General features: G+C 65.5%; 39 non-coding genes across 39 annotated transcripts; all 39 read left to right on the forward strand.

The window, feature by feature from the left end:
• Positions 1 to 4,773: 4,773 nt before the first annotated feature.
• Positions 4,774 to 4,892, forward strand: LOC135279045 (5S ribosomal RNA). Its single transcript, XR_010346398.1, has one exon. It is a non-coding gene; the product is annotated as a 5S ribosomal RNA (ribosomal RNA).
• A 247-nt stretch (positions 4,893 to 5,139) lies between these two features.
• LOC135279083 (5S ribosomal RNA) lies at positions 5,140 to 5,258 on the forward strand. Its single transcript, XR_010346437.1, has one exon. It is a non-coding gene; the product is annotated as a 5S ribosomal RNA (ribosomal RNA).
• A 246-nt stretch (positions 5,259 to 5,504) lies between these two features.
• On the forward strand, positions 5,505 to 5,623 carry LOC135279046 (5S ribosomal RNA). Its single transcript, XR_010346399.1, has one exon. It is a non-coding gene; the product is annotated as a 5S ribosomal RNA (ribosomal RNA).
• Positions 5,624 to 5,863: 240 nt separating this feature from the next.
• On the forward strand, positions 5,864 to 5,982 carry LOC135279047 (5S ribosomal RNA). Its single transcript, XR_010346400.1, has one exon. It is a non-coding gene; the product is annotated as a 5S ribosomal RNA (ribosomal RNA).
• A 247-nt stretch (positions 5,983 to 6,229) lies between these two features.
• LOC135279054 (5S ribosomal RNA) lies at positions 6,230 to 6,348 on the forward strand. Its single transcript, XR_010346407.1, has one exon. It is a non-coding gene; the product is annotated as a 5S ribosomal RNA (ribosomal RNA).
• A 240-nt stretch (positions 6,349 to 6,588) lies between these two features.
• LOC135279065 (5S ribosomal RNA) lies at positions 6,589 to 6,707 on the forward strand. The gene has a single exon (XR_010346418.1). It is a non-coding gene; the product is annotated as a 5S ribosomal RNA (ribosomal RNA).
• Positions 6,708 to 6,954: 247 nt separating this feature from the next.
• Positions 6,955 to 7,073, forward strand: LOC135279076 (5S ribosomal RNA). Its single transcript, XR_010346430.1, has one exon. It is a non-coding gene; the product is annotated as a 5S ribosomal RNA (ribosomal RNA).
• A 247-nt stretch (positions 7,074 to 7,320) lies between these two features.
• On the forward strand, positions 7,321 to 7,439 carry LOC135279048 (5S ribosomal RNA). Its single transcript, XR_010346401.1, has one exon. It is a non-coding gene; the product is annotated as a 5S ribosomal RNA (ribosomal RNA).
• A 247-nt stretch (positions 7,440 to 7,686) lies between these two features.
• LOC135279049 (5S ribosomal RNA) lies at positions 7,687 to 7,805 on the forward strand. Its single transcript, XR_010346402.1, has one exon. It is a non-coding gene; the product is annotated as a 5S ribosomal RNA (ribosomal RNA).
• A 247-nt stretch (positions 7,806 to 8,052) lies between these two features.
• LOC135279050 (5S ribosomal RNA) lies at positions 8,053 to 8,171 on the forward strand. Its single transcript, XR_010346403.1, has one exon. It is a non-coding gene; the product is annotated as a 5S ribosomal RNA (ribosomal RNA).
• A 246-nt stretch (positions 8,172 to 8,417) lies between these two features.
• On the forward strand, positions 8,418 to 8,536 carry LOC135279051 (5S ribosomal RNA). Its single transcript, XR_010346404.1, has one exon. It is a non-coding gene; the product is annotated as a 5S ribosomal RNA (ribosomal RNA).
• A 239-nt stretch (positions 8,537 to 8,775) lies between these two features.
• On the forward strand, positions 8,776 to 8,894 carry LOC135279038 (5S ribosomal RNA). Its single transcript, XR_010346391.1, has one exon. It is a non-coding gene; the product is annotated as a 5S ribosomal RNA (ribosomal RNA).
• Positions 8,895 to 9,141: 247 nt separating this feature from the next.
• On the forward strand, positions 9,142 to 9,260 carry LOC135279052 (5S ribosomal RNA). The gene has a single exon (XR_010346405.1). It is a non-coding gene; the product is annotated as a 5S ribosomal RNA (ribosomal RNA).
• A 240-nt stretch (positions 9,261 to 9,500) lies between these two features.
• LOC135279053 (5S ribosomal RNA) lies at positions 9,501 to 9,619 on the forward strand. Its single transcript, XR_010346406.1, has one exon. It is a non-coding gene; the product is annotated as a 5S ribosomal RNA (ribosomal RNA).
• Positions 9,620 to 9,857: 238 nt separating this feature from the next.
• LOC135279055 (5S ribosomal RNA) lies at positions 9,858 to 9,976 on the forward strand. The gene has a single exon (XR_010346408.1). It is a non-coding gene; the product is annotated as a 5S ribosomal RNA (ribosomal RNA).
• A 247-nt stretch (positions 9,977 to 10,223) lies between these two features.
• On the forward strand, positions 10,224 to 10,342 carry LOC135279056 (5S ribosomal RNA). The gene has a single exon (XR_010346409.1). It is a non-coding gene; the product is annotated as a 5S ribosomal RNA (ribosomal RNA).
• Positions 10,343 to 10,589: 247 nt separating this feature from the next.
• Positions 10,590 to 10,708, forward strand: LOC135279086 (5S ribosomal RNA). Its single transcript, XR_010346440.1, has one exon. It is a non-coding gene; the product is annotated as a 5S ribosomal RNA (ribosomal RNA).
• A 240-nt stretch (positions 10,709 to 10,948) lies between these two features.
• LOC135279057 (5S ribosomal RNA) lies at positions 10,949 to 11,067 on the forward strand. The gene has a single exon (XR_010346410.1). It is a non-coding gene; the product is annotated as a 5S ribosomal RNA (ribosomal RNA).
• A 248-nt stretch (positions 11,068 to 11,315) lies between these two features.
• On the forward strand, positions 11,316 to 11,434 carry LOC135279058 (5S ribosomal RNA). The gene has a single exon (XR_010346411.1). It is a non-coding gene; the product is annotated as a 5S ribosomal RNA (ribosomal RNA).
• Positions 11,435 to 11,681: 247 nt separating this feature from the next.
• On the forward strand, positions 11,682 to 11,800 carry LOC135279079 (5S ribosomal RNA). The gene has a single exon (XR_010346433.1). It is a non-coding gene; the product is annotated as a 5S ribosomal RNA (ribosomal RNA).
• A 247-nt stretch (positions 11,801 to 12,047) lies between these two features.
• LOC135279059 (5S ribosomal RNA) lies at positions 12,048 to 12,166 on the forward strand. The gene has a single exon (XR_010346412.1). It is a non-coding gene; the product is annotated as a 5S ribosomal RNA (ribosomal RNA).
• Positions 12,167 to 12,413: 247 nt separating this feature from the next.
• Positions 12,414 to 12,532, forward strand: LOC135279060 (5S ribosomal RNA). The gene has a single exon (XR_010346413.1). It is a non-coding gene; the product is annotated as a 5S ribosomal RNA (ribosomal RNA).
• A 247-nt stretch (positions 12,533 to 12,779) lies between these two features.
• LOC135279061 (5S ribosomal RNA) lies at positions 12,780 to 12,898 on the forward strand. Its single transcript, XR_010346414.1, has one exon. It is a non-coding gene; the product is annotated as a 5S ribosomal RNA (ribosomal RNA).
• A 247-nt stretch (positions 12,899 to 13,145) lies between these two features.
• On the forward strand, positions 13,146 to 13,264 carry LOC135279062 (5S ribosomal RNA). Its single transcript, XR_010346415.1, has one exon. It is a non-coding gene; the product is annotated as a 5S ribosomal RNA (ribosomal RNA).
• Positions 13,265 to 13,511: 247 nt separating this feature from the next.
• LOC135279063 (5S ribosomal RNA) lies at positions 13,512 to 13,630 on the forward strand. The gene has a single exon (XR_010346416.1). It is a non-coding gene; the product is annotated as a 5S ribosomal RNA (ribosomal RNA).
• Positions 13,631 to 13,877: 247 nt separating this feature from the next.
• On the forward strand, positions 13,878 to 13,996 carry LOC135279064 (5S ribosomal RNA). Its single transcript, XR_010346417.1, has one exon. It is a non-coding gene; the product is annotated as a 5S ribosomal RNA (ribosomal RNA).
• A 247-nt stretch (positions 13,997 to 14,243) lies between these two features.
• Positions 14,244 to 14,362, forward strand: LOC135279066 (5S ribosomal RNA). The gene has a single exon (XR_010346419.1). It is a non-coding gene; the product is annotated as a 5S ribosomal RNA (ribosomal RNA).
• Positions 14,363 to 14,609: 247 nt separating this feature from the next.
• LOC135279067 (5S ribosomal RNA) lies at positions 14,610 to 14,728 on the forward strand. The gene has a single exon (XR_010346420.1). It is a non-coding gene; the product is annotated as a 5S ribosomal RNA (ribosomal RNA).
• A 247-nt stretch (positions 14,729 to 14,975) lies between these two features.
• On the forward strand, positions 14,976 to 15,094 carry LOC135279068 (5S ribosomal RNA). The gene has a single exon (XR_010346421.1). It is a non-coding gene; the product is annotated as a 5S ribosomal RNA (ribosomal RNA).
• Positions 15,095 to 15,341: 247 nt separating this feature from the next.
• On the forward strand, positions 15,342 to 15,460 carry LOC135279069 (5S ribosomal RNA). The gene has a single exon (XR_010346422.1). It is a non-coding gene; the product is annotated as a 5S ribosomal RNA (ribosomal RNA).
• A 247-nt stretch (positions 15,461 to 15,707) lies between these two features.
• On the forward strand, positions 15,708 to 15,826 carry LOC135279070 (5S ribosomal RNA). Its single transcript, XR_010346423.1, has one exon. It is a non-coding gene; the product is annotated as a 5S ribosomal RNA (ribosomal RNA).
• A 247-nt stretch (positions 15,827 to 16,073) lies between these two features.
• Positions 16,074 to 16,192, forward strand: LOC135279080 (5S ribosomal RNA). The gene has a single exon (XR_010346434.1). It is a non-coding gene; the product is annotated as a 5S ribosomal RNA (ribosomal RNA).
• Positions 16,193 to 16,439: 247 nt separating this feature from the next.
• LOC135279071 (5S ribosomal RNA) lies at positions 16,440 to 16,558 on the forward strand. Its single transcript, XR_010346424.1, has one exon. It is a non-coding gene; the product is annotated as a 5S ribosomal RNA (ribosomal RNA).
• A 247-nt stretch (positions 16,559 to 16,805) lies between these two features.
• LOC135279072 (5S ribosomal RNA) lies at positions 16,806 to 16,924 on the forward strand. The gene has a single exon (XR_010346425.1). It is a non-coding gene; the product is annotated as a 5S ribosomal RNA (ribosomal RNA).
• A 247-nt stretch (positions 16,925 to 17,171) lies between these two features.
• LOC135279073 (5S ribosomal RNA) lies at positions 17,172 to 17,290 on the forward strand. Its single transcript, XR_010346426.1, has one exon. It is a non-coding gene; the product is annotated as a 5S ribosomal RNA (ribosomal RNA).
• A 247-nt stretch (positions 17,291 to 17,537) lies between these two features.
• Positions 17,538 to 17,656, forward strand: LOC135279044 (5S ribosomal RNA). The gene has a single exon (XR_010346397.1). It is a non-coding gene; the product is annotated as a 5S ribosomal RNA (ribosomal RNA).
• A 240-nt stretch (positions 17,657 to 17,896) lies between these two features.
• Positions 17,897 to 18,015, forward strand: LOC135279074 (5S ribosomal RNA). The gene has a single exon (XR_010346428.1). It is a non-coding gene; the product is annotated as a 5S ribosomal RNA (ribosomal RNA).
• Positions 18,016 to 18,262: 247 nt separating this feature from the next.
• On the forward strand, positions 18,263 to 18,381 carry LOC135279075 (5S ribosomal RNA). Its single transcript, XR_010346429.1, has one exon. It is a non-coding gene; the product is annotated as a 5S ribosomal RNA (ribosomal RNA).
• Positions 18,382 to 18,627: 246 nt separating this feature from the next.
• Positions 18,628 to 18,746, forward strand: LOC135279077 (5S ribosomal RNA). Its single transcript, XR_010346431.1, has one exon. It is a non-coding gene; the product is annotated as a 5S ribosomal RNA (ribosomal RNA).
• The last annotated feature ends 53 nt before the right edge of the window (positions 18,747 to 18,799 follow it).

Consider the following 18,799-nt stretch of genomic DNA (forward strand, 5'->3'; position numbering starts at 1 on the left):
CTCTGACATGTATGCTCTCCCACACAGCAGCCACCCCCCCATACAGATGACCCACACAGGCTGTCTCCCCACATCCTCATGCAGGGAACCCCTCACTCCATGGTCGCTCTCCGAAGCATCCCTTAACCGACAGGATCCTCCCTAGGTCCCCCTTGCTCCCGCAGCAGGGCGCTGCACTGGCGCTGGGGTGCACAGACCACGTACACCCCACGACGCTGCCTCCGCTCCGTTCCGTGGGGCGAGACGTGCCCCGAACCCGGCCGGGAGCCTCGGTGCTCGGGGAGAGCAGCGGGACCCCGTCGGCTCACCAGGCGCTGCAGGGACGACCGAGATCAGGCTTGCCCCGCACCAGGGCAGAGGGACCCCTTAAGCCCCTCTATGCGCCTCCTCTCTCTTACCTCCTTGGTCTAAAATTAGCCCAGGACAAAGCTCGGCTCAGGCCTGGATTCCCTCTCCTTCCCCAGAGAGCACGGGCAGCAGGCGGTTTCTTCCCACCACCCAGCCCCCCTTCCCAGGACAGTGCCCACTGCCACCCCTGCTGTCCCCCCGGCTCTTGCAGGGGTGTCCCTCCCAGGACTGTCAGTCCCTCGCCTGGCTGATGTGAGCCTGATGGCGTACCCGAGATGGTATTAGGGCTGGCGTGGGGCGGTTTAGGGTGGCGCTTGATGGGATTTACCCACCGGGGAGGAGGGGGAGAGGAAAGAACCGGCTCGGACACGCCGCCTGCTTATGGCTCCCGCGTGCCCGAGCCTGTGCGTCAGAGGGAACCGGTTCCAGTGTGTGTTATGTGGCTGTTTGACACCTCCGGGCAGGTAGTGAGCACTTCTCTGATGTGGTGACCTGCAGATGACCCTCTTGGATAAGCTAATTCCCACCAAACCCACTCAGAAAATGACTGATGAGGCCATTTGCAGCCACCCTGCCCCTACATACTGCCTGGGCAGCTCTAGGCTGCCCCAGCGAGGGTCGGGAGGGTCAGGACGGCTGCACGTTCACCACAGCATGTGACACAGGAAGGCCACTGCAGGTACATTACACCAGGACTGCCTGAAAACTGCCGTGTGGAAGGGGTGGCATGTGCTATGCCCACACCGCATTGCCCTCACGCGTCTGTGATGGAGAGACATTCCTTCCACCAGAGAGGAATGGGGAGGAGAGCGGGGAATTCTGCCTGGGTCATTGGCGACCCCGAAGAACAACGCGCCCAACAGCACAAGGCGCTTCTGTGCCTGCAGGGTGCCCAGGGAAAAGAGTAGCTGAGGGTGAAATGAGCAACTGCTAAGCCAGGCTGCCATCTGGTGGAAATAGAGCTCTGGGCTACAGCTATGGCTGGGAGACGGCCGCAAGGGAGGGGTAGGAGAGGCAAGGAAAGGGGTAAGCAAGGGAAGGGGAAAGGTAAAGCAGGTATTTCCCTTCCCTTCCCTTCCCTTCCCTTCCCTTCCCTTCCCTTCCCTTCCCTTCCCTTCCCTTCCCTTCCCTTCCCTTCCCTTCCCTTCCCTTCCCTTCCCTTCCCTTCCCTTCCCTTCCCTTCCCTTCCCTTCCCTATAGTGATTCCAGCTCCATCCCAAAAGTTGTTATCCTGGCCCCATAATTCCGATCACAGACACACAGTCCTATCCCAGCCCTACAGTGATTCCAGCTCCAGCCCCACAAGCTCCACCAGCTCTGATGTTTCTGCTCCAGTTCTACGTCCTCCCAATACTGCCATGTGAAGCTGCTCCTGGATCAAGGGAGGATCTTCATTCCAGCTTCAGCTCTCTGATGCTCTAGCATCAGCTCTAGAACCCATATTCCAGCTCCAGCCCTTCAGTGCCCATCCTGGCTCCACAGCCCCTATCTAGCCCCACAGTGGTTTCACCCCACATTCTGCTGCCTCAGCTCCAGCTCCTCAGCTTTCCACTGCCTCTGGCTAAAAGCTGCTCCTGGTTGTCACTTTGCTCCTGCACCCCACCTGCCCACAGGATGCTCAGCCAGCATTAGGTGCTGGAAACAGTGGTCAGTCCCTGGTTCTGCCCCCACAAGGTGCTCCTGGGCTGTCTCTGAGCCCCAGGATCAGCCCTGGGACCCCCACTCCCAGCTTGTGGGTGGTACAATTGCTGGGAGGGCTGGAACCCTTCAGCAGCCCCCAAGCTTCACCTCCATCCCCTTCCCCATGGGATTTATCCACCTCCAGCCTCACCATTTCCATTGCTCCACATCAGTTTGGGTCTAGATCCAGGTTCATTTTCTACTGATTCAATTTTATTATTTATTCTCTTAGTTTTACATTATCCTAGTTGTATTAAGATTTATTTATACTGTTGCATTGTCATATTTTTGTTTTATTCTATTTTTTAAATTCTATTACTAGATATATTATGTTTTTAAAGTAAAAATTTTAGGGCTGTGGCTGTGAGGCCAGAGGGTATATTGAAGCCCCTGAGGCTGAATCCAGACCCAAACTGATGCGGAGCAATGAAAACTCTGGGGCTGGATAAATCCCATGCATCTGGGGGTAGAATCCCTGTGGGGCTGGGGCTCGGATAGGGACTGTGGGGCTGTGTAACAGGATGCTCAGTCCTGAAATGTGGTCAAACAGCTCAAACAACACCCTATTTTGCAAGCTACCAATGGTGGGCTGAGAGGGGCATCATGTGCTGGTATTTGGTGTTGAATCATGCTAAAAATCTGGAACAATGTCTCAATCTGGCAGACCAGCCACAAATCCATCTGCTCATAACAAGACAAAGATTTGCCAGATAAACTCCTAAATTGACCTGTAGGCATATCACTGGTTGTCATCTCCTTCACACTATAAAAGTCCAGTCCACTTTCCATATGGTAGGTTCTTCTAATATATTTCTCCTTGGAGTGTGTGGAGATTCTTTCACTGGGTTTTAGGAATGCTCACCAAGGATACTCCTAAAGGTTAGAAGAAAGAGATTTGTCCACAGTTCTTGGTATATGTGAGTTACATCAGTCTCTAGTGATTATTTCTTTTTACTAGCTTTAATATAATTGCTTTAATATTGCTTTGATATAATGCACAATCCTATCTTGTAATATAATAGTTTCAGCTTTTATAGTGCGCAGTAAATAATTCTGATTGAGTTTTTTTTGTCTAATCATGTATCATAATAAATAATTCATTCTTATAAAAATATATCTGATTCGCTGTCATTAAAACCTGTGAGATGAAGTTGTAAAACTTAAATTGTTGGCAAAGTCCAGGGCTGGGACTGGATCCAGCTGCCCCAGGCTCTTCTCTCTTCCCTTGCTTAGAAAGCAAGGGAATCCTTTTCTGCACATTATGACACAATGAGAGGGTTTCTTAAATAAACTTTGTCTGAAGTTCCCACTCCCACCCATGACAGGTTGGAGCTGGAATGTGAATCCTGATCCAGAAGCAACTTCACCTGGAAGTGGTAGGAAGATACAGAACTGAATCTGAAGCACTGGAGCTGGCAGAGAAATAAAGGTAAAATGATGGCAGGGTGGGATAAGGACGCAGAGAAATAAAGGTAAAATGATGGCAGGGTGGGATAAGGACTGTAGGGGTGGTAGAGGGATTGTTGGGCTGGAATGCAACTTCAAGGATGGAGCTGAAATCACTATAGGACTGGGAGAGAGACTGGGGGGCTAGAACTGGAAAAAAAGTTTTTTGGGCTGGTTTTGGATTATGGATTTTAGAGTTGAAGCTGAAACCTCACAGATCTGGAGCAAAACTGAAGATCCTTCTAGAACAAGAAGGAGAAGCTTCACCTGGGAGCAGTGGGAACATGCAAAGATGGGGCTGGTTGAATAAACCTTGTGGGACTGGAGCCGGAATCACTATGATGTTGGGATAGTAACTAAAGGACTGCAGCTGTAGGCAATCACAGTAGGATTGGGATAGAAACTGTACGGCTGGATTAGTGATGGTAGGGTTGGAATTGGGGCTGTGGGGCCAGAATATGGACAGTGAGACAGGGACTGTGTCTGTGGGCTGGGGGAAGAGAGACTTGTGGGTGGAATAGGGACTATGAGCGGGGGTAAAGACCGTAGGATGGGGGGAGTGTCTGTGGGGGCAGGTAGGGATTATAGGACAGGGTGCTGTAGTGCTGGGGCAGAGACACTGGGGCAGGGGAGACACATCTCAGCTCGGGACGTCAGGCGGCACCAATCGCACACGAGGAGGCAATGGCTCTGCCAATGGAGATTCACCGACCCCGCGTTGTCCAATGGCAACAGACCATTCCAAGGGCCGTGTTCCCGCCAAACCGGGACGGCCCGGCACCGCCCGGCCCACGCTCCGGCCCCGACCCTGCTCCGGCCATGAGGCTCCAGGAAGATAATTTCGGAGACGAAAAAGAGAGCTTAGGTTGAACGATACCTTTCAACCCGGGGGAGGGGGGGAAGATAAACTTTCCCTCCACAATACGAAGCCAAAGACCAGAGATGCCTTTAAGGAATCCCGTTTAGTTCTCAGAACATGAAGAGCATCGGGCCCGGTTAGTACTTGGATGGGAGACCGCCTGGGAATACCGGGTGCTGTAGGCGTCTTTTGCTGCGGCCGGGGGAGGCAGGAGGTCTCTTGTTTTGCTGGGGCAGCCGTGGCCAGGGGCAGCGGGCAGTGGGCAGCGGGCAGGGGTGTGGGCCCTGTGGGCGCTGTGGGCACTGTGGCCTGGGGTCGGTGTGGCGAGTGGGGCGTGGGCCCGGGGGGCCCAGGAGTGCGTGGGCTGCAGGCGTAGAGTGCGGGCAGTGCCGGGAGGCTGGTGGGCTGTGCTCGAGAGCGCTGCTGAGGGGCTGAGGGGTGCCTACGGCCATACCACCCTGAGAACGCCCGATCTCGTCTGATCTCGGAAGCTAAGCAGGGTCGGGCCCGGTTAGTACTTGGATGGGAGACCGCCTGGGAATACCGGGTGCTGTAGGCGTCTTTTGCTGCGGCCGGGGGGGGCAGCAGGTCTCTTGTTTTGCTGGGGCAGCCATGGCCAGGGGAGCGGGCAGCGGGCAGGGGTGTGGGCCCTGTGGGCGCTGTGGGCACTGTGGCCTGGGGTCGGTGTGGCGAGTGGGGCGTGGGCCCGGGGGGCCCAGGAGTGCGTGGGCTGCAGGCGTAGAGTGCGGGCAGTGCCGGGAGGCTGGTGGGCTGTGCTCGAGAGCGCTGCTGAGGGGCTGAGGGGTGCCTACGGCCATACCACCCTGAGAACGCCCGATCTCGTCTGATCTCAGAAGCTAAGCAGGGTCGGGCCCGGTTAGTACTTGGATGGGAGACCGCCTGGGAATACCGGGTGCTGTAGGCATCTTTTGCTGCGGCCGGGGGGGGCAGCATGTCTCTTGTTTTGCTGGGGCAGCCGTGGCCAGGGGAGCGGGCAGCGGGCAGGGGTGTGGGCCCTGTGGGCGCTGTGGGCACTGTGGCCTGGGGTCGGTGTGGCGAGTGGGGCGTGGGCCCGGGGGGCCCAGGAGTGCGTGGGCTGCAGGCGTAGAGTGCGGCAGTGCCGGGAGGCTGGTGGGCTGTGCTCGAGAGCGCTGCTGAGGGGCTGAGGGGTGCCTACGGCCATACCACCCTGAGAACGCCCGATCTCGTCTGATCTCGGAAGCTAAGCAGGGTCGGGCCCGGTTAGTACTTGGATGGGAGACCGCCTGGGAATACCGGGTGCTGTAGGCGTCTTTTGCTGCGGCCGGGGGGGGCAGCATGTCTCTTGTTTTGCTGGGGCAGCCGTGGGCAGGGGAGCGGGCAGGGGTGTGGGCCCTGTGGGCGCTGTGGGCACTGTGGCGTGGGGTCGGTGTGGCGAGTGGGGCGTGGGCCCGGGGGGCCCAGGAGTGCGTGGGCTGCAGGCGTAGAGTACGGGCAGTGCCGGGAGGCTGGTGGGCTGTGCTCGAGAGCGCTGCTGAGGGGCTGAGGGGTGCCTACGGCCATACCACCCTGAGAACGCCCGATCTCGTCTGATCTCGGAAGCTAAGCAGGGTCGGGCCCGGTTAGTACTTGGATGGGAGACCGCCTGGGAATACCGGGTGCTGTAGGCGTCTTTTGCTGCGGCCGGGGGGGGCAGCAGGTCTCTTGTTTTGCTGGGGCAGCCATGGCCAGGGGAGCGGGCAGCGGGCAGGGGTGTGGGCCCTGTGGGCGCTGTGGGCACTGTGGCCTGGGGTCGGTGTGGCGAGTGGGGCGTGGGCCCGGGGGGCCCAGGAGTGCGTGGGCTGCAGGCGTAGAGTGCGGGCAGTGCCGGGAGGCTGGTGGGCTGTGCTCGAGAGCGCTGCTGAGGGGCTGAGGGGTGCCTACGGCCATACCACCCTGAGAACGCCCGATCTCGTCTGATCTCGGAAGCTAAGCAGGGTCGGGCCCGGTTAGTACTTGGATGGGAGACCGCCTGGGAATACCGGGTGCTGTAGGCATCTTTTGCTGCGGCCGGGGGGGGCAGCAGGTCTCTTGTTTTGCTGGGGCAGCCGTGGCCAGGGGAGCGGGCAGGGGTGTGGGCCCTGTGGGCGCTGTGGGCACTGTGGCCTGGGGTCGGTGTGGCGAGTGGGGCGTGGGCCCGGGGGGCCCAGGAGTGCGTGGGCTGCAGGCGTAGAGTGCGGGCAGTGCCGGGAGGCTGGTGGGCTGTGCTCGAGAGCGCTGCTGAGGGGCTGAGGGGTGCCTACGGCCATACCACCCTGAGAACGCCCGATCTCGTCTGATCTCGGAAGCTAAGCAGGGTCGGGCCCGGTTAGTACTTGGATGGGAGACCGCCTGGGAATACCGGGTGCTGTAGGCATCTTTTGCTGCGGCCGGGGGGGGCAGCATGTCTCTTGTTTTGCTGGGGCAGCCGTGGCCAGGGGAGCGGGCAGCGGGCAGGGGTGTGGGCCCTGTGGGCGCTGTGGGCGCTGTGGCCTGGGGTCGGTGTGGCGAGTGGGGCGTGGGCCCGGGGGGCCCAGGAGTGCGTGGGCTGCAGGCGTAGAGTGCGGGCAGTGCCGGGAGGCTGGTGGGCTGTGCTCGAGAGCGCTGCTGAGGGGCTGAGGGGTGCCTACGGCCATACCACCCTGAGAACGCCCGATCTCGTCTGATCTCGGAAGCTAAGCAGGGTCGGGCCCGGTTAGTACTTGGATGGGAGACCGCCTGGGAATACCGGGTGCTGTAGGCATCTTTTGCTGCGGCCGGGGGAGGCAGCAGGTCTCTTGTTTTGCTGGGGCAGCCGTGGGCAGGGGAGCGGGCAGCGGGCAGGGGTGTGGGCCCTGTGGGCGCTGTGGGCACTGTGGCCTGGGGTCGGTGTGGCGAGTGGGGCGTGGGCCCGGGGGGCCCAGGAGTGCGTGGGCTGCAGGCGTAGAGTGCGGGCAGTGCCGGGAGGCTGGTGGGCTGTGCTCGAGAGCGCTGCTGAGGGGCTGAGGGGTGCCTACGGCCATACCACCCTGAGAACGCCCGATCTCGTCTGATCTCGGAAGCTAAGCAGGGTCGGGCCCGGTTAGTACTTGGATGGGAGACCGCCTGGGAATACCGGGTGCTGTAGGCGTCTTTTGCTGCGGCCGGGGGGGGCAGCAGGTCTCTTGTTTTGCTGGGGCAGCCGTGGGCAAGGGAGCGGGCAGCGGGCAGGGGTGTGGGCCCTGTGGGCGCTGTGGCCACTGTGGCGTGGGGTCGGTGTGGCGAGTGGGGCGTGGGCCCGGGGGGCTCAGGAGTGCGTGGGCTGCAGGCGTAGAGTGCGGGCAGTGCCGGGAGGCTGGTGGGCTGTGCTCGAGAGCGCTGCTGAGGGGCTGAGGGGTGCCTACGGCCATACCACCCTGAGAACGCCCGATCTCGTCTGATCTCGGAAGCTAAGCAGGGTCGGGCCCGGTTAGTACTTGGATGGGAGACCGCCTGGGAATACCGGGTGCTGTAGGCGTCTTTTGCTGCGGCCGGGGGGGGCAGCAGGTCTCTTGTTTTGCTGGGGCAGCCGTGGGCAGGGGAGCGGGCAGCGGGCAGGGGTGTGGGCCCTGTGGGCGCTGTGGGCACTGTGGCCTGGGGTCGGTGTGGCGAGTGGGGCGTGGGCCCGGGGGGCCCAGGAGTGCGTGGGCTGCAGGCGTAGAGTGCGGGCAGTGCCGGGAGGCTGGTGGGCTGTGCTCGAGAGCGCTGCTGAGGGGCTGAGGGGTGCCTACGGCCATACCACCCTGAGAACGCCCGATCTCGTCTGATCTCGGAAGCTAAGCAGGGTCGGGCCCGGTTAGTACTTGGATGGGAGACCGCCTGGGAATACCGGGTGCTGTAGGCGTCTTTTGCTGCGGCCGGGGGGGGCAGCATGTCTCTTGTTTTGCTGGGGCAGCCGTGGGCAGGGGAGCGGGCAGCGGGCAGGGGTGTGGGCCCTGTGGGCGCTGTGGGCACTGTGGCCTGGGGTCGGTGTGGCGAGTGGGGCGTGGGCCCGGGGGCCCAGGAGTGCGTGGGCTGCAGGCGTAGAGTGCGGGCAGTGCCGGGAGGCTGGTGGGCTGTGCTCGAGAGCGCTGCTGAGGGGCTGAGGGGTGCCTACGGCCATACCACCCTGAGAACGCCCGATCTCGTCTGATCTCGGAAGCTAAGCAGGGTCGGGCCCGGTTAGTACTTGGATGGGAGACCGCCTGGGAATACCGGGTGCTGTAGGCGTCTTTTGCTGCGGCCGGGGGGGGCAGCAGGTCTCTTGTTTTGCTGGGGCAGCCGTGGCCAGGGGAGCGGGCAGGGGTGTGGGCCCTGTGGGCGCTGTGGGCACTGTGGCCTGGGGTCGGTGTGGCGAGTGGGGCGTGGGCCCGGGGGCCCAGGAGTGCGTGGGCTGCAGGCGTAGAGTGCGGGCAGTGCCGGGAGGCTGGTGGGCTGTGCTCGAGAGCGCTGCTGAGGGGCTGAGGGGTGCCTACGGCCATACCACCCTGAGAACGCCCGATCTCGTCTGATCTCGGAAGCTAAGCAGGGTTGGGCCCGGTTAGTACTTGGATGGGAGACCGCCTGGGAATACCGGGTGCTGTAGGCATCTTTTGCTGCGGCCGGGGGGGGCAGCATGTCTCTTGTTTTGCTGGGGCAGCCGTGGCCAGGGGAGCGGGCAGCGGGCAGGGGTGTGGGCCCTGTGGGCGCTGTGGCCACTGTGGCCTGGGGTCGGTGTGGCGAGTGGGGCGTGGGCCCGGGGGGCCCAGGAGTGCGTGGGCTGCAGGCGTAGAGTGCGGGCAGTGCCGGGAGGCTGGTGGGCTGTGCTCGAGAGCGCTGCTGAGGGGCTGAGGGGTGCCTACGGCCATACCACCCTGAGAACGCCCGATCTCGTCTGATCTCGGAAGCTAAGCAGGGTCGGGCCCGGTTAGTACTTGGATGGGAGACCGCCTGGGAATACCGGGTGCTGTAGGCGTCTTTTGCTGCGGCCGGGGGGGGCAGCAGGTCTCTTGTTTTGCTGGGGCAGCCGTGGCCAGGGGAGCGGGCAGGGGTGTGGGCCCTGTGGGCGCTGTGGGCACTGTGGCCTGGGGTCGGTGTGGCGAGTGGGGCGTGGGCCCGGGGGGCCCAGGAGTGCGTGGGCTGCAGGCGTAGAGTGCGGGCAGTGCCGGGAGGCTGGTGGGCTGTGCTCGAGAGCGCTGCTGAGGGGCTGAGGGGTGCCTACGGCCATACCACCCTGAGAACGCCCGATCTCGTCTGATCTCGGAAGCTAAGCAGGGTCGGGCCCGGTTAGTACTTGGATGGGAGACCGCCTGGGAATACCGGGTGCTGTAGGCGTCTTTTGCTGCGGCCGGGGGGGGCAGCAGGTCTCTTGTTTTGCTGGGGCAGCCGTGGGCAGGGGAGCGGGCAGCGGGCAGGGGTGTGGGCCCTGTGGGCACTGTGGCCTGGGGTCGGTGTGGCGAGTGGGGCGTGGGCCCGGGGGATCCAGGAGTGCGTGGGCTGCAGGCGTAGAGTGCGGGCAGTGCCGGGAGGCTGGTGGGCTGTGCTCGAGAGCGCTGCTGAGGGGCTGAGGGGTGCCTACGGCCATACCACCCTGAGAACGCCCGATCTCGTCTGATCTCGGAAGCTAAGCAGGGTCGGGCCCGGTTAGTACTTGGATGGGAGACCGCCTGGGAATACCGGGTGCTGTAGGCGTCTTTTGCTGCGGCCGGGGGGGGCAGCAGGTCTCTTGTTTTGCTGGGGCAGCCGTGGGCAAGGGAGCGGGCAGCGGGCAGGGGTGTGGGCCCTGTGGGCGCTGTGGCCACTGTGGCGTGGGGTCGGTGTGGCGAGTGGGGCGTGGGCCCGGGGGGCTCAGGAGTGCGTGGGCTGCAGGCGTAGAGTGCGGGCAGTGCCGGGAGGCTGGTGGGCTGTGCTCGAGAGCGCTGCTGAGGGGCTGAGGGGTGCCTACGGCCATACCACCCTGAGAACGCCCGATCTCGTCTGATCTCGGAAGCTAAGCAGGGTCGGGCCCGGTTAGTACTTGGATGGGAGACCGCCTGGGAATACCGGGTGCTGTAGGCGTCTTTTGCTGCGGCCGGGGGGGGCAGCAGGTCTCTTGTTTTGCTGGGGCAGCCGTGGGCAGGGGAGCGGGCAGCGGGCAGGGGTGTGGGCCCTGTGGGCGCTGTGGGCACTGTGGCCTGGGGTCGGTGTGGCGAGTGGGGCGTGGGCCCGGGGGGCCCAGGAGTGCGTGGGCTGCAGGCGTAGAGTGCGGGCAGTGCCGGGAGGCTGGTGGGCTGTGCTCGAGAGCGCTGCTGAGGGGCTGAGGGGTGCCTACGGCCATACCACCCTGAGAACGCCCGATCTCGTCTGATCTCGGAAGCTAAGCAGGGTCGGGCCCGGTTAGTACTTGGATGGGAGACCGCCTGGGAATACCGGGTGCTGTAGGCATCTTTTGCTGCGGCCGGGGGGGGCAGCAGGTCTCTTGTTTTGCTGGGGCAGCCATGGCCAGGGGAGCGGGCAGGGGTGTGGGCCCTGTGGGCGCTGTGGCCACTGTGGCCTGGGGTCGGTGTGGCGAGTGGGGCGTGGGCCCGGGGGGCCCAGGAGTGCGTGGGCTGCAGGCGTAGAGTGCGGGCAGTGCCGGGTGGCTGGTGGGCTGTGCTCGAGAGCGCTGCTGAGGGGCTGAGGGGTGCCTACGGCCATACCACCCTGAGAACGCCCGATCTCGTCTGATCTCGGAAGCTAAGCAGGGTCGGGCCCGGTTAGTACTTGGATGGGAGACCGCCTGGGAATACCGGGTGCTGTAGGCGTCTTTTGCTGCGGCCGGGGGGGGGCAGCAGGTCTCTTGTTTTGCTGGGGCAGCCATGGCCAGGGGAGCGGGCAGCGGGCAGGGGTGTGGGCCCTGTGGGCGCTGTGGGCACTGTGGCCTGGGGTCGGTGTGGCGAGTGGGGCGTGGGCCCGGGGGGCCCAGGAGTGCGTGGGCTGCAGGCGTAGAGTGCGGGCAGTGCCGGGAGGCTGGTGGGCTGTGCTCGAGAGCGCTGCTGAGGGGCTGAGGGGTGCCTACGGCCATACCACCCTGAGAACGCCCGATCTCGTCTGATCTCGGAAGCTAAGCAGGGTCGGGCCCGGTTAGTACTTGGATGGGAGACCGCCTGGGAATACCGGGTGCTGTAGGCGTCTTTTGCTGCGGCCGGGGGGGGCAGCAGGTCTCTTGTTTTGCTGGGGCAGCCGTGGGCAGGGGAGCGGGCAGCGGGCAGGGGTGTGGGCCCTGTGGGCGCTGTGGGCACTGTGGCCTGGGGTCGGTGTGGCGAGTGGGGCGTGGGCCCGGGGGGCCCAGGAGTGCATGGGCTGCAGGCGTAGAGTGCGGGCAGTGCCGGGAGGCTGGTGGGCTGTGCTCGAGAGCGCTGCTGAGGGGCTGAGGGGTGCCTACGGCCATACCACCCTGAGAACGCCCGATCTCGTCTGATCTCGGAAGCTAAGCAGGGTCGGGCCCGGTTAGTACTTGGATGGGAGACCGCCAGGGAATACCGGGTGCTGTAGGCATCTTTTGCTGCGGCCGGGGGGGGCAGCAGGTCTCTTGTTTTGCTGGGGCAGCCGTGGGCAGGGGAGCGGGCAGCGGGCAGGGGTGTGGGCCCTGTGGGCGCTGTGGGCACTGTGGCCTGGGGTCGGTGTGGCGAGTGGGGCGTGGGCCCGGGGGGCCCAGGAGTGCGTGGGCTGCAGGCGTAGAGTGCGGGCAGTGCCGGGAGGCTGGTGGGCTGTGCTCGAGAGCGCTGCTGAGGGGCTGAGGGGTGCCTACGGCCATACCACCCTGAGAACGCCCGATCTCGTCTGATCTCGGAAGCTAAGCAGGGTCGGGCCCGGTTAGTACTTGGATGGGAGACCGCCTGGGAATACCGGGTGCTGTAGGCGTCTTTTGCTGCGGCCGGGGGGGGCAGCATGTCTCTTGTTTTGCTGGGGCAGCCGTGGGCAAGGGAGCGGGCAGCGGGCAGGGGTGTGGGCCCTGTGGGCGCTGTGGCCACTGTGGCGTGGGGTCGGTGTGGCGAGTGGGGCGTGGGCCCGGGGGGCTCAGGAGTGCGTGGGCTGCAGGCGTAGAGTGCGGGCAGTGCCGGGAGGCTGGTGGGCTGTGCTCGAGAGCGCTGCTGAGGGGCTGAGGGGTGCCTACGGCCATACCACCCTGAGAACGCCCGATCTCGTCTGATCTCGGAAGCTAAGCAGGGTCGGGCCCGGTTAGTACTTGGATGGGAGACCGCCTGGGAATACCGGGTGCTGTAGGCGTCTTTTGCTGCGGCCGGGGGGGGCAGCAGGTCTCTTGTTTTGCTGGGGCAGCCGTGGGCAGGGGAGCGGGCAGCGGGCAGGGGTGTGGGCCCTGTGGGCGCTGTGGGCACTGTGGCCTGGGGTCGGTGTGGCGAGTGGGGCGTGGGCCCGGGGGGCCCAGGAGTGCGTGGGCTGCAGGCGTAGAGTGCGGGCAGTGCTGGGTGGCTGGTGGGCTGTGCTCGAGAGCGCTGCTGAGGGGCTGAGGGGTGCCTACGGCCATACCACCCTGAGAACGCCCGATCTCGTCTGATCTCGGAAGCTAAGCAGGGTCGGGCCCGGTTAGTACTTGGATGGGAGACCGCCTGGGAATACCGGGTGCTGTAGGCGTCTTTTGCTGCGGCCGGGGGGGGCAGCAGGTCTCTTGTTTTGCTGGGGCAGCCATGGCCAGGGGAGCGGGCAGCGGGCAGGGGTGTGGGCCCTGTGGGCGCTGTGGGCACTGTGGCCTGGGGTCGGTGTGGCGAGTGGGGCGTGGGCCCGGGGGGCCCAGGAGTGCGTGGGCTGCAGGCGTAGAGTGCAGGCAGTGCCGGGAGGCTGGTGGGCTGTGCTCGAGAGCGCTGCTGAGGGGCTGAGGGGTGCCTACGGCCATACCACCCTGAGAACGCCCGATCTCGTCTGATCTCGGAAGCTAAGCAGGGTCGGGCCCGGTTAGTACTTGGATGGGAGACCGCCTGGGAATACCGGGTGCTGTAGGCGTCTTTTGCTGCGGCCGGGGGGGGCAGCAGGTCTCTTGTTTTGCTGGGGCAGCCGTGGGCAGGGGAGCGGGCAGCGGGCAGGGGTGTGGGCCCTGTGGGCGCTGTGGGCACTGTGGCCTGGGGTCGGTGTGGCGAGTGGGGCGTGGGCCCGGGGGGCCCAGGAGTGCGTGGGCTGCAGGCGTAGAGTGCGGGCAGTGCCGGGAGGCTGGTGGGCTGTGCTCGAGAGCGCTGCTGAGGGGCTGAGGGGTGCCTACGGCCATACCACCCTGAGAACGCCCGATCTCGTCTGATCTCGGAAGCTAAGCAGGGTCGGGCCCGGTTAGTACTTGGATGGGAGACCGCCTGGGAATACCGGGTGCTGTAGGCGTCTTTTGCTGCGGCCGGGGGGGGCAGCAGGTCTCTTGTTTTGCTGGGGCAGCCGTGGGCAGGGGAGCGGGCAGCGGGCAGGGGTGTGGGCCCTGTGGGCGCTGTGGGCACTGTGGCCTGGGGTCGGTGTGGCGAGTGGGGCGTGGGCCCGGGGGGCCCAGGAGTGCGTGGGCTGCAGGCGTAGAGTGCGGGCAGTGCTGGGTGGCTGGTGGGCTGTGCTCGAGAGCGCTGCTGAGGGGCTGAGGGGTGCCTACGGCCATACCACCCTGAGAACGCCCGATCTCGTCTGATCTCGGAAGCTAAGCAGGGTCGGGCCCGGTTAGTACTTGGATGGGAGACCGCCTGGGAATACCGGGTGCTGTAGGCGTCTTTTGCTGCGGCCGGGGGGGGCAGCAGGTCTCTTGTTTTGCTGGGGCAGCCATGGCCAGGGGAGCGGGCAGCGGGCAGGGGTGTGGGCCCTGTGGGCGCTGTGGGCACTGTGGCCTGGGCTCGGTGTGGCGAGTGGGGCGTGGGCCCGGGGGGCCCAGGAGTGCGTGGGCTGCAGGCGTAGAGTGCGGGCAGTGCCGGGAGGCTGGTGGGCTGTGCTCGAGAGCGCTGCTGAGGGGCTGAGGGGTGCCTACGGCCATACCACCCTGAGAACGCCCGATCTCGTCTGATCTCGGAAGCTAAGCAGGGTCGGGCCCGGTTAGTACTTGGATGGGAGACCGCCTGGGAATACCGGGTGCTGTAGGCGTCTTTTGCTGCGGCCGGGGGGGGCAGCAGGTCTCTTGTTTTGCTGGGGCAGCCGTGGGCAGGGGAGCGGGCAGCGGGCAGGGGTGTGGGCCCTGTGGGCGCTGTGGGCACTGTGGCCTGGGGTCGGTGTGGCGAGTGGGGCGTGGGCCCGGGGGGCCCAGGAGTGCGTGGGCTGCAGGCGTAGAGTGCGGGCAGTGCCGGGAGGCTGGTGGGCTGTGCTCGAGAGCGCTGCTGAGGGGCTGAGGGGTGCCTACGGCCATACCACCCTGAGAACGCCCGATCTCGTCTGATCTCGGAAGCTAAGCAGGGTCGGGCCCGGTTAGTACTTGGATGGGAGACCGCCTGGGAATACCGGGTGCTGTAGGCGTCTTTTGCTGCGGCCGGGGGGGGCAGCAGGTCTCTTGTTTTGCTGGGGCAGCCGTGGGCAAGGGAGCGGGCAGCGGGCAGGGGTGTGGGCCCTGTGGGCGCTGTGGCCACTGTGGCGTGGGGTCGGTGTGGCGAGTGGGGCGTGGGCCCGGGGGGCTCAGGAGTGCGTGGGCTGCAGGCGTAGAGTGCGGGCAGTGCCGGGAGGCTGGTGGGCTGTGCTCGAGAGCGCTGCTGAGGGGCTGAGGGGTGCCTACGGCCATACCACCCTGAGAACGCCCGATCTCGTCTGATCTCGGAAGCTAAGCAGGGTCGGGCCCGGTTAGTACTTGGATGGGAGACCGCCTGGGAATACCGGGTGCTGTAGGCGTCTTTTGCTGCGGCCGGGGGGGGCAGCAGGTCTCTTGTTTTGCTGGGGCAGCCGTGGGCAGGGGAGCGGGCAGCGGGCAGGGGTGTGGGCCCTGTGGGCGCTGTGGGCACTGTGGCCTGGGGTCGGTGTGGCGAGTGGGGCGTGGGCCCGGGGGGCCCAGGAGTGCGTGGGCTGCAGGCGTAGAGTGCGGGCAGTGCCGGGTGGCTGGTGGGCTGTGCTCGAGAGCGCTGCTGAGGGGCTGAGGGGTGCCTACGGCCATACCACCCTGAGAACGCCCGATCTCGTCTGATCTCGGAAGCTAAGCAGGGTCGGGCCCGGTTAGTACTTGGATGGGAGACCGCCTGGGAATACCGGGTGCTGTAGGCGTCTTTTGCTGCGGCCGGGGGGGGCAGCAGGTCTCTTGTTTTGCTGGGGCAGCCATGGCCAGGGGAGCGGGCAGCGGGCAGGGGTGTGGGCCCTGTGGGCGCTGTGGGCACTGTGGCCTGGGGTCGGTGTGGCGAGTGGGGCGTGGGCCCGGGGGGCCCAGGAGTGCGTGGGCTGCAGGCGTAGAGTGCGGGCAGTGCCGGGAGGCTGGTGGGCTGTGCTCGAGAGCGCTGCTGAGGGGCTGAGGGGTGCCTACGGCCATACCACCCTGAGAACGCCCGATCTCGTCTGATCTCGGAAGCTAAGCAGGGTCGGGCCCGGTTAGTACTTGGATGGGAGACCGCCTGGGAATACCGGGTGCTGTAGGCGTCTTTTGCTGCGGCCGGGGGGGGCAGCAGGTCTCTTGTTTTGCTGGGGCAGCCGTGGGCAGGGGAGCGGGCAGCGGGCAGGGGTGTGGGCCCTGTGGGCGCTGTGGGCACTGTGGCCTGGGGTCGGTGTGGCGAGTGGGGCGTGGGCCCGGGGGGCCCAGGAGTGCATGGGCTGCAGGCGTAGAGTGCGGGCAGTGCCGGGAGGCTGGTGGGCTGTGCTCGAGAGCGCTGCTGAGGGGCTGAGGGGTGCCTACGGCCATACCACCCTGAGAACGCCCGATCTCGTCTGATCTCGGAAGCTAAGCAGGGTCGGGCCCGGTTAGTACTTGGATGGGAGACCGCCAGGGAATACCGGGTGCTGTAGGCATCTTTTGCTGCGGCCGGGGGGGGCAGCAGGTCTCTTGTTTTGCTGGGGCAGCCGTGGGCAGGGGAGCGGGCAGCGGGCAGGGGTGTGGGCCCTGTGGGCGCTGTGGGCACTGTGGCCTGGGGTCGGTGTGGCGAGTGGGGCGTGGGCCCGGGGGGCCCAGGAGTGCGTGGGCTGCAGGCGTAGAGTGCGGGCAGTGCCGGGAGGCTGGTGGGCTGTGCTCGAGAGCGCTGCTGAGGGGCTGAGGGGTGCCTACGGCCATACCACCCTGAGAACGCCCGATCTCGTCTGATCTCGGAAGCTAAGCAGGGTCGGGCCCGGTTAGTACTTGGATGGGAGACCGCCTGGGAATACCGGGTGCTGTAGGCGTCTTTTGCTGCGGCCGGGGGGGGCAGCATGTCTCTTGTTTTGCTGGGGCAGCCGTGGGCAAGGGAGCGGGCAGCGGGCAGGGGTGTGGGCCCTGTGGGCGCTGTGGGCACTGTGGCCTGGGGTCGGTGTGGCGAGTGGGGCGTGGGCCCGGGGGGCCCAGGAGTGCGTGGGCTGCAGGCGTAGAGTGCGGGCAGTGCCGGGAGGCTGGTGGGCTGTGCTCGAGAGCGCTGCTGAGGGGCTGAGGGGTGCCTACGGCCATACCACCCTGAGAACGCCCGATCTCGTCTGATCTCGGAAGCTAAGCAGGGTCGGGCCCGGTTAGTACTTGGATGGGAGACCGCCTGGGAATACCGGGTGCTGTAGGCGTCTTTTGCTGCGGCCGGGGGGGGCAGCAGGTCTCTTGTTTTGCTGGGGCAGCCGTGGGCAAGGGAGCGGGCAGCGGGCAGGGGTGTGGGCCCTGTGGGCGCTGTGGCCACTGTGGCGTGGGGTCGGTGTGGCGAGTGGGGCGTGGGCCCGGGGGGCTCAGGAGTGCGTGGGCTGCAGGCGTAGAGTGCGGGCAGTGCCGGGAGGCTGGTGGGCTGTGCTCGAGAGCGCTGCTGAGGGGCTGAGGGGTGCCTACGGCCATACCACCCTGAGAACGCCCGATCTCGTCTGATCTCGGAAGCTAAGCAGGGTCGGGCCCGGTTAGTACTTGGATGGGAGACCGCCTGGGAATACCGGGTGCTGTAGGCGTCTTTTGCTGCGGCCGGGGGGGGCAGCAGGTCTCTTGTTTTGCTGGGGCAGCCGTGGGCAGGGGAGCGGGCAGCGGGCAGGGGTGTGGGCCCTGTGGGCGCTGTGGGCACTGTGGCCTGGGGTCGGTGTGGCGAGTGGGGCGTGGGCCCGGGGGGCCCAGGAGTGCGTGGGCTGCAGGCGTAGAGTGCGGGCAGTGCCGGGAGGCTGGTGGGCTGTGCTCGAGAGCGCTGCTGAGGGGCTGAGGGGTGCCTACGGCCATACCACCCTGAGAACGCCCGATCTCGTCTGATCTCGGAAGCTAAGCAGGGTCGGGCCCGGTTAGTACTTGGATGGGAGACCGCCTGGGAATACCGGGTGCTGTAGGCATCTTTTGCTGCGGCCGGGGGGGGCAGCAGGTCTCTTGTTTTGCTGGGGCAGCCATGGCCAGGGGAGCGGGCAGGGGTGTGGGCCCTGTGGGCGCTGTGGCCACTGTGGCCTGGGGTCGGTGTGGCGAGTGGGGCGTGGGCCCGGGGGGCCCAGGAGTGCGTGGGCTGCAGGCATAGAGTGCGGGCAGTGCCGGGTGGCTGGTGGGCTGTGCTCGAGAGCGCTGCTGAGGGGCTGAGGGGTGCCTACGGCCATACCACCCTGAGAACGCCCGATCTCGTCTGATCTCGGAAGCTAAGCAGGGTCGGGCCCGGTTAGTACTTGGATGGGAGACCGCCTGGGAATACCGGGTGCTGTAGGCGTCTTTTGCTGCGGCCGGGGGGGGCAGCAGGTCTCTTGTTTTGCTGGGGCAGCCATGGCCAGGGGAGCGGGCAGCGGGCAGGGGTGTGGGCCCTGTGGGCGCTGTGGGCACTGTGGCCTGGGGTCGGTGTGGCGAGTGGGGCGTGGGCCCGGGGGGCCCAGGAGTGCGTGGGCTGCAGGCGTAGAGTGCGGGCAGTGCCGGGTGGCTGGTGGGCTGTGCTCGAGAGCGCTGCTGAGGGGCTGAGGGGTGCCTACGGCCATACCACCCTGAGAACGCCCGATCTCGTCTGATCTCGGAAGCTAAGCAGGGTCGGGCCCGGTTAGTACTTGGATGGGAGACCGCCTGGGAATACCGGGTGCTGTAGGCGTCTTTTGCTGCGGCCGGGGGGGGCAGCAGGTCTCTTGTTTTGCTGGGGCAGCCGTGGGCAGGGGAGCGGGCAGCGGGCAGGGGTGTGGGCCCTGTGGGCGCTGTGGGCGCTGTGGCCTGGGGTCGGTGTGGCGAGTGGGGCGTGGGCCCGGGGGGCCCAGGAGTGCGTGGGCTGCAGGCGTAGAGTGCGGCAGTGCCGGGAGGCTGGTGGGCTGTGCTCGAGAGCGCTGCTGAGGGGCTGAGGGGTGCCTACGGCCATACCACCCTGAGAACGCCCGATCTCGTCTGATCTCGGAAGCTAAGCAGGGTCGGGCCCGGTTAGTACTTGGATGGGAGACCGCCTGGGAATACCGGGTGCTGTAGGCGTCTTTTGCTGCGGCCGGGGGGGGCAGCAGGTCTCTTGTTTTGCTGGGGCAGCC

Source organism: Passer domesticus, chromosome 11 (assembly GCF_036417665.1).
Source record: "Passer domesticus isolate bPasDom1 chromosome 11, bPasDom1.hap1, whole genome shotgun sequence".
Classification (NCBI taxonomy): domain Eukaryota; kingdom Metazoa; phylum Chordata; class Aves; order Passeriformes; family Passeridae; genus Passer; species Passer domesticus.